Source organism: Hibiscus syriacus, unplaced genomic scaffold (genome assembly GCF_006381635.1).
Source record: "Hibiscus syriacus cultivar Baekdansim isolate YM2019G1 unplaced genomic scaffold, ASM638163v2 tig00012484_pilon, whole genome shotgun sequence".
NCBI classification, from domain to species: domain Eukaryota; kingdom Viridiplantae; phylum Streptophyta; class Magnoliopsida; order Malvales; family Malvaceae; genus Hibiscus; species Hibiscus syriacus.
Window position 1 is genome coordinate 74,008 of NW_024062282.1, and position 9,200 is coordinate 83,207.

The following is a 9,200-nucleotide window of genomic DNA, read 5'->3' on the forward strand; positions in this document are numbered from 1 at the left end:
GGGACTCTCGCGCGCCGCCATCTCGTCTCGTCTCGTGGTCGTGGTCGTGGTCGTGGTAATACGTGTCTTCGACAAGTCCGCGCGAATATTATGTTTTTAGAGAAAATTCTTAAGAAACAAATGCAATACCACCAGTCGTTGCGAATTTGGAAAATCGCAACGCGAACTTCGACTATCGCAACACGATTTTGGACTATCGCAACGAATTTGGAATAAATTGGACTATGGCAACGAATTTGTAATAAATCGCAACGTGAACTTGGACTATCGCAACGAATTTTTGGTCACTGAGGTTATTTTCTCTTTTATAATTAGTCGATTGATTTCAAGTTTGAGTCGTGTCTCTATATTTTGTATGATATAATATATATCATACATAAAAAATGAATATATATATATATATATATATTGTATATGGTTATAAAAAATCAATTAAATTGAAAAAATAATATTATAATATTATAAATATTTACAATTAAATTTAAACAGAAACTCAAAAACTCGACTCGACGAAAAAATTTCAAGTTAGTTTTAAGTTATAAAATAAGACTCGTTAACTCGATTTTTTTTTACTCAATTTGATCGAACGCTTACCCCTAATGTTACTTATAATTACTCAGGACACCTTAATCTTTTCTTAGTTTATCGTTAATCAAAGACACTCAAATGATTCTCTTGTTAATTAGACAATCCTATAAAGACGTCCGTAAGATTTAATATATTTAACATCTTTATGAATGAAAGAAACCTAACCTTTAGTTAACTGACTCATGCATTTTCATAGTTTGTTTTTAGGTCATTTTACTACATGTATTAAAATCTACTTACAATTACATATAAAAAGATTTCAATGAAAATAATAAAAAAATAAAGAGAAAATCGCCTCAGTGACCAAAAATGCCTTATAATATACGATTTTAATCAACTTTTTTTGGATTTGCCAAAATGACCAACAAAATCGCAATGCGAAACAAAAATCGCAACGCGATTTAGAAAATCGCAATGTTGAAAAGAAAATCGCAACGGTCAAAAGAAAATCGCAACGCAATCTTCCAAGAATCGCAATGCGATTCAAAGAATCGCAACGCGATTGAGAAAATCGCAACGCGATTCCAGGAATCGCAATGCGATTGAGAAAATCGCAACGCGATTCCAAGAATCGCAAAACGGCAAAAGAAAATCTCAAAAGCAGTAGAGCTGTTCGTATTGCATTTGTTTCTTAAGAATTTTCTCTAAAAAGATAGTATCCGCGCGGACGTGTCGAAGACACGTATTACCACGACCACGACCACGACCACGACCACGACCACGACCCGAGACGAGACGGCGGCGACGGCGGAGCGCGAGAGTCCCCCTTGTTCTCTTTCACTCAACAAGGAAATGAGAAATTCAAACCTTAAATACACTTCTCAATAGTGTTTCCAATACTATGTGGGATTGAACATTACCAACAATCTTCACATGTCAACCTATTTTGCTAAGAGCTTGAGTGTGACTATAAGAGAGATTAGTTCATTTGGTATGCCAAAATTGTTTTGTTTAGTGAAAAAGGGTGGGTTGCCGTATACAAATAATTTCTACCCGGTTATGCATACATGTGGATTATACACAACAATTCTACATTCAAGACTCTCCTCATAGCTGATCAATTTCTTGTAGATTTTTTGTTGCTTTGTGATATTGGAGATAAAGTTACAAGTTATGATTTTAAATTCTCTACTGGATGGAACTGGAAGCATAGTTCAAGTTTATTACAAGGTCCAAAGTTCCACCAAAGGTTGCAGGGACATCATTTCACGACAAATAAAAGCAATTTACTTGGCTTATGGTTTATTAGTTACACTTCTTCAAATGAACTAATCTACAACAATTTTAGTGAATGGCACAGTCAAATTAAGCACACAAAATAGGTTGACATGTGAAGGTTGTTGGTAATGTTCAATCCCACATAGTATTGGAAACACTATTGGGAAGTGTATTTAAGGCTTGGATTTCTCATTTCCTTGTTGAGTGAAAGAGAACAAGGGGGACTCTCGCGCGCCGCCGCCGCCGCCGTCTCGGGTCGGGTCGTGGTCGTGGTCGTGGTCGTGGTCGTGGTAATACGTGTCTTCGACACGTCCGCGCGGATACTATCTTTTTAGAGAAATTTTTTAAGAAACAAATGCAATACGAACAACTCTACTGCTTTTGAGATTTTCTTTTGCCGTTTTGCGATTCTTGGAATCGCATTGCGATTTTCTCAATCGCGTTGCGATTCTTGGAATCGCGTTGCGATTTTCTCAATCGCGTTGCGATTTTCTCAATCGCGTTGCGATTCTTTGAATCGCGTTGCGATTCTTCGAAGATCGCATTGCGATTCTTTGGCTCGCATTGCGATTCTTGGAATCGCATTGCGATTCTTTGGATCGCATTGCGATTCTTGGAAGATCGCGTTGCGATTTTCTTTTGACCGTTGCGATTTTCTTTTCAACGTTGCGATTTTCTAAATCGCGTTGCGATTTTGATATCGCGTTGCGATTTTGTTGGTCATTTTGGCAAATCCAAAAAAAGTTGATTAAAATCGTATATTATAAGACATTTTTGGTCACTGAGGCGATTTTCTCAAAAATAAATTACAGAGCGATTAGATTATGTAATTTACAAATTAATAATTAATAATAAAATAAAATATATCTTGACTCCTGAACTCAACCAAAGTTTCTCACCGTTACTAGTCATTGTCATTCAACCATCACCCATCAATATTGCTCACTGCTGTTAACGATTGCTGGAATCCAAAAATTTTTATTAACGTCTTTTTCCCTCATGAATACGAATACGAATACGAATACGAATATAAATACGAATACGAATACGAATGCAATATCCATTTTATTAGAAATTATATCGAACTTGATAAACCTATCTTTAATATTTCTTAAAAAAATACAATGACACCAAACAAATAAATCTATATCGAGATCTATAAAATCTATATAAAAAAATCTATTTTTTTCATAATCAAATTTGAAGGATGAATCACAACCAGTCATCAGCATGTTTGTTCTCTTCAATCCAAAGTTATAGATTATGGTTTCTCAATTATGGAAAACCCAACAATATTAACATGGTTTAGTTCTTTTTGAACTATCCATAAGCTACATATACAGCACCGTCAACATCCATTGCGCTGGAACCCTATGTGACTGCGCCACAAGCTGGTTATCTGATGAGCAAAGAGGAGTCCCAGAAACCGAGTGCTGTCGAAACCAAGTCCAAAGGTGATGGATTCCGGAAGGGATGTTAAGTATTAAGCACCATTTCCTCTACTCAAATAATCTTCTTTTCTTTCATATATAATGGAGTATTCGAATTTACAAGTATATAGTGATCAACCAGCAACTCAAGTCAGCTTACTTTAAACTCAAGAACCCAATAATGGTGAGGTCTTATTCCATAGGTTGTGAAGTTTTTTAACGCATTTCATCAAACGAACTTTGTGCGCCATCCGGATATGAAAGTTTAGCCAGTGAAGACACGAGACCAATAGTTGTTGACACACACAATTAGTTTTAAAGACCAATTGACTAACATAAAACGAGAATAAACCTTTTGGGGCCGAGAAGGAATTGTTTTTGATGTATGAGTTGGTGTGAATAATAAACCAACCTATTTCTCTCATCTCCCAATTTTCAACTTCTACATAGCATTGAAGCTAAGGACATGTTTGTTTGATCCCCAAAGATTAAGGTCGGCAATCACATGAAACACAATCTGTGTTCATCTCGACTGTTGTTGGAGAGATGAAGAAAGAAAGTGGATGAACGTTATGCAATCTCACATCCGTAGCAAACAACAAGCTGGGGGTTGGTAACTTATATAAAAGAAGATGGGGAGGATATTTCAAAGTATCTTTGCGCTGGGGGCACTGACGCAGCTCATGAGGTTCTAACCGAGGCGCGTCTATTGCTGGTTGAAAACTATTTCCAAACCCCCTCTTAGGCCTTGGCTTGTCCTGGGCCTTAGAGAATTTCTGGAAGGGCTCCCTTCGGGGTAAAGCCCCGCAATCTTAGTTTTAAGTTCTACATGCCGTTTCGTTCATGGACAGTGTCTTAACGATTTGTATGCCTAGTTAGATGTTTGTCTAAATGCCTAGTTGAGTTGGTTTTTGGCAAAAGTCCCACATTGGTTGTGTATAAGGAGGAGGGGAAATTCTTTTGTTATAAATAAAGCCCTTCTCCTCCTTAGTTAATTATCCCACAAATATAAGCCTTCTTCTATTTTAAAGGCTATTTGTATTCTTTCTCTCTTTGTAATATTTCCTCTATTAGTGAAATATTTTGGTGTTCTCTTTTATGTCTATTTAATAGCTATTGTCGGGTATAGTTGTTGTCAATTATTGTCCTATTAAAATTACTTGTCTTGGTAGTTCTGTCTAAGGAAAGTGGGTTTTAAGAGGGACCATTGTGACCCCTCCCCTTTCCTGGGAATCTACATTGGGGTGATTTTTAGTACAATCGTTTTCACACTAGTCACCTAGATAATAGTTTTCAAGGTGAATCTGTTATTGGTGGAAATTAACCCGAATTTCACAACAATTAGTATCAGCGCTCTTGGTTTATTTTAGTATGCTCTGTGGTTGCGGCTTAGGCTGATCTTCCACATCAGAAAAATTTCCTTGGGATAATTGACATTCTGCATTGGCAGCTATTAAATAGAATTTGTAGCAGAAATGTCAGACGCTTCTTTATCTTCAATTTTGGCAAGAAATGCTGTGACAAATGTTAGATTTGCAGTGGAGATTTTTGATGGCACCGGTCATTTCGGCATGTGGCAAAGCGAGGTTCTAGATGCCCTATTTCAGTAGGGTCTAGACATTGCTATTGAAGGAGAGAAACCAGATGATGTTGAGGAGAAAGAATGGAAGAGGATCAATAGAATGGCATGTGGTACTATTCGATCGTGTCTTTCTAGAGAGCAGAAGTATGCATTTTCTAAGGAAACTTCTGCAAGTAATTGTGGAAGGCACTGGAGGAGAAATTTTTGAAGAAAAGCGGTCAGAACAAACTCTACATGAAAAAAGACTGTTCCGCTTCAACTATGTACCAGGTACCACTATGAATGATCACATTACTAGCTTGAATCAGCTGGTGACTGATCTGATGAATATGGACGTGACTTTTGAAGACGAAGATCTGGCTCTGATGTTGATGGGATCACTTCCTGATGAGTTTGAGTATCTTGAAACTACTCTACTTCATGGGAAGGTTGATGTGTCTCTCAGTGAAGTAATTGCTGCCTTGTATAGTTATGAATTGAGAAAGAAAGACAAACAAGAAAACACAAGTGTCGAAGCAGAAGCTCTTGTTGTTAGAGGCCGTTCCAAGAGTCAGAATAAAGGAAGCAGAGGAGATCGAAGTCAAAGTCCAGATTGAGCAAAGATGAATGTGCCTTTTGTCGAGAAAAAGGGCACTGGAAGAAAGAATGTCCCAGGCTAAAGAATAAAGGCAAACCTGAAAGGGGGAAGGCTGTTCAGAATCAAATGTGGTCGAGTATGATGATGGAGATTCAGATTTCGCATTCGCTGCTACGCCATCAACCAGCTGTTCCAGTTCATGGCTGTTAGATTCAGCTTGTAGCCACCATATGACCCCCAATAGAGAATGGTTCTTTGATTTTAAAGAACTAAAAGGTGAAATTGTCTACACATCAAATAATTCCCCTCTTGACACACTTGGGATTGGTTCAATTCGCTTGAGGAATCAGGATGGATCAATCAGAACCTTAACAGGTGTCCATTATGTACCAGATTTAATGAGAAATCTCATCTCTGTGGGAAACTTAGAGTCAAAAGGTTTAGAAGTGAGGGCAAAAGATGGGATTATGAGGATTATCTTGTGCACTGGTGATAATGAAGGGAATCCGAAAAAGAAACAATGTGTATTACTTTCTGGGTAGTACAATTGTTGGGACAGCAGCAGTGGGCAGCTTCTACTGATGAACGGAGTCAGAAGCAACCAGGTTATGGCATATGCGCTTGGGGCATGTTGGTGAAAAATCCTTGAAATTACTGATAGATCAAGGATTATTGAAGGGTGCTCGGGCTTGCAAATTAGCTTTTTGTGAGCATTGCATCAAAGGGAAGAAGACGAGGGTGAAATTTGGAACAGCAATCCATACTAAAGGTATTTTGGATTATGTTCATTCAGATGTATGGGGGCCTTCCAAGACAACTTCATTGGGAGGAACACATTATTATGTCACCTTTGTTGATGATTTTTCCCGGAGAGTTTGGGTGTATCCAATGAAGACAAAGGATGAGGTGCTAGGATTTTTCCTTAAATGGAAAAAGATGATGGAGACTCAAACAGGCAGAAAAATCAAACGTCTCCGTACAGACAATGGTGGAGAGTACAAAAATGATCCATTTCTGAAAGTCTGTGAAGAGGAAGGTATTGTTAGGCACTTCACTGTCAGAGGTACACCACAACAGAATGGAGTGGCAGAGCGTATGAACCGGACATTAGTGGAGAAGGTTCGGTGTATGTTGTCTAATGCTGGGTTAGGCAAAGAATTTTGGGCTGAGGCTTTGGTCTATGCTTGTCACCCTTGTCACCGCTTACCATCGACTGCTATTGGTGGTAAAACACCATTAGAGAAATGGTTTGGAGCACCTGCTACAGATTATGATTCCTTACATGTGTTTGGTTCCACTGCATACTACCATGTTAAGGAGTCAAAGCTGGATCCAAGAGCAAAGAAGGCGATTTTTATGGGGATCACCTCTGGTGTGAAAGGCTATCGTCTTTGGTGTCCAGAAACAAAGAAAATAATCTTCAGCAGGGATGTTACCTTTGATGAATCTACCATGTTGAGAAAGGTGACTTCAGAAAAATTGGAGCAGAAAGATGGAACTCCCAAAAAGTTGGAGTTTGAAGGAAGCAAATTTGTCCCAACCAGTAAAGAAAATGATGTTGACTCTCCTATGGTAGAAGAAGAGTCAGATGAAGAAGAGGTTCAGACCCAAGAACCTCTACAGCAACATGAATCAATTGCACTCAGAAAGGGAAAGAGGACCATTAGACAACCTGCTCGTTATGCTGATATGGTCTCTTTTGCATCACCAATTGCAATAGATGACGTTCCTGCCACTTTTAATGAAGCAGTTCAAAGTTCATAACATAAAAAGTGGAGGATTGCCATGAATGAAGAAATGCAATCCCTTCAAAAGAATCAGACGTGGAAACTAGCTAGTCTTCCGAAGGGAAAGAAGGCAATTGGGTGCAAGTGGGTATATGCAAAGAATATGGATTTCCTGACAAGAATAACATCCGCTACAAAGCAAGATTTGGCTAAAGGCTACGCTCAAACGGAGGGAGTTGATTATAATGAAGTATTTTCTCCAGTTGTAAAACATTCCTCCATCAGAATTTTGTTGGCTTTGGTAGCAGTTGGATTTGGAACTAGTTCAGATGGATGTAAAAACTGCATTTTTACATGGAGACTTGGATGAGGAAATCTACATGACTCAGCCAGATGGATTCAAAGTTGCTGAAAAAGAAGATGGTGTGCAAATTAGAAAAAGCGCTGTACGGATTGAAGCAATCTCCAAGGCAGTGGTACAAGCGATTTGACAAGTTTATGATAGGGCAGAAGTACACAAGAAGCAATATGATCATTGTGTGTATTTACGCGAGCTAGAAGACGGATCCTATATATATCTTCTTTATGTTGACGATATACTGATAGCTTCCAGGAGTCAGACAGAAATTGCGAAACTAAAGACTCAATTGAACAGGGAGTTTGAGATGAAGGATCTTGGTGAAGCAAAGAAGATTCTAGGCATGGAGATATCAAGGGATAAGAAATTGGGGAGGCTTTGTTTGTCTCAGAAAGAATCTGAGGAAGGTACTAAAACGTTTTGGCATAAATGAGATGTCAAAACCAGTTAGTACACCTCTTGCTCCTCATTTCAAGCTCGGTACATCCATGTCACCTAAGGATGATGCAGAACGGGAATACATGTCAAAGGTTCCGTATGCAAGTGCTGTTGGTAGCTTGATGTATGCAATGGTGTGTACGAGACCCGATATTTCACAGGCAATTGGGGTTGTGAGCGGGTATGCATGATCCTGGAAAGGAGCATTGGCAAGCTGTGAAATGGATTCTGCGGTATATTCTGAACACCGTAGATGTTGGTTTGGTCTTTCAGCAGGACAAACAAGATGGTCAGTGTGTAGTTGGGTATTGTGATTTAGACTATGCAGGGATTTGGACAAGCGTCGATCAACTACTGGTTATGTGTTTACATTTGCAAAGGCACCAGTCAGTTGGAAGTCCACCTTACAGTCAACAGTGGCTTTGTCTACTACAGAGGCAGAATATATGGCAGTTACAGAGGCTGTGAAGGAGGCAATTTGGCTTCAAGGGTTGCTTGGTGAATTGGGAATGGAACAAAAGCACATCAAAGTGCACTGTGACAGTCAGAGAGTCTTCATTTAGCAAAGAACCAGGTTTACCATGCAAGGACGAAGCACATCGATGTTCGATATCACTTTGTACGAGAGATTCTAGAAGAAGGTGGAGTCATAATCCAGAAGATTCGGACCACTGAGAATCCTGCTGATATGTTGACAAAAGTGGTAACTGCGGTCAAGTTTAAACATTGTTTAGATTTGGTCAATATTGTTACAAATTAAAAGATTGTTTTTTTAGAGATGTGTGGAATTTGCCAAGGTGGAGATTTGTTGGTTTTTGGCAAAAGTCCCACATTGGTTGTGTATAAGGAGGAGGGGAAATTCTTTTGTTATAAATAAAGCCCTCCTCCTTAGTTAATTATCCCACAAAATAAGCCTTCTTCTATTTTAAAGGCTATTTGTATTCTTTCTCTCTTTGTAATATTTCCTCATTAGTGAAATATTTTGGTGTTCTCTTTTATGTCTATTTAATAGCTATTGTCGGGTATAGTTGTTGTCAATTATTGTCTATTAAAATTACTTGTCTTGGTAGTTCTGTCTAAGGAAAGTGGGTTTTAAGAGGGACCATTGTGACCCCTCCTCTTTCCTGGGAATCTACCTTGTGAGTGATTTTTAGTACAATCGTTTTCACACTAGTCACCTAGATAATAGTTTCAAAGTAAATCTGTTATTGGTGGAAAATTAACCCGAATTTCACAACAGTTGGTAACTATATAAAAGAAGATGGGGAGGATATTTCAAAGT

General features: G+C 38.6%; 1 non-coding gene across 1 annotated transcript; it reads left to right on the forward strand.

Moving 5' to 3' along the window:
- The first annotated feature begins 3,889 nt into the window (after positions 1-3,889).
- LOC120205483 lies at positions 3,890-4,040 on the forward strand. The gene has a single exon (XR_005524032.1). It is a non-coding gene; the product is annotated as a U4 spliceosomal RNA (small nuclear RNA).
- The last annotated feature ends 5,160 nt before the right edge of the window (positions 4,041-9,200 follow it).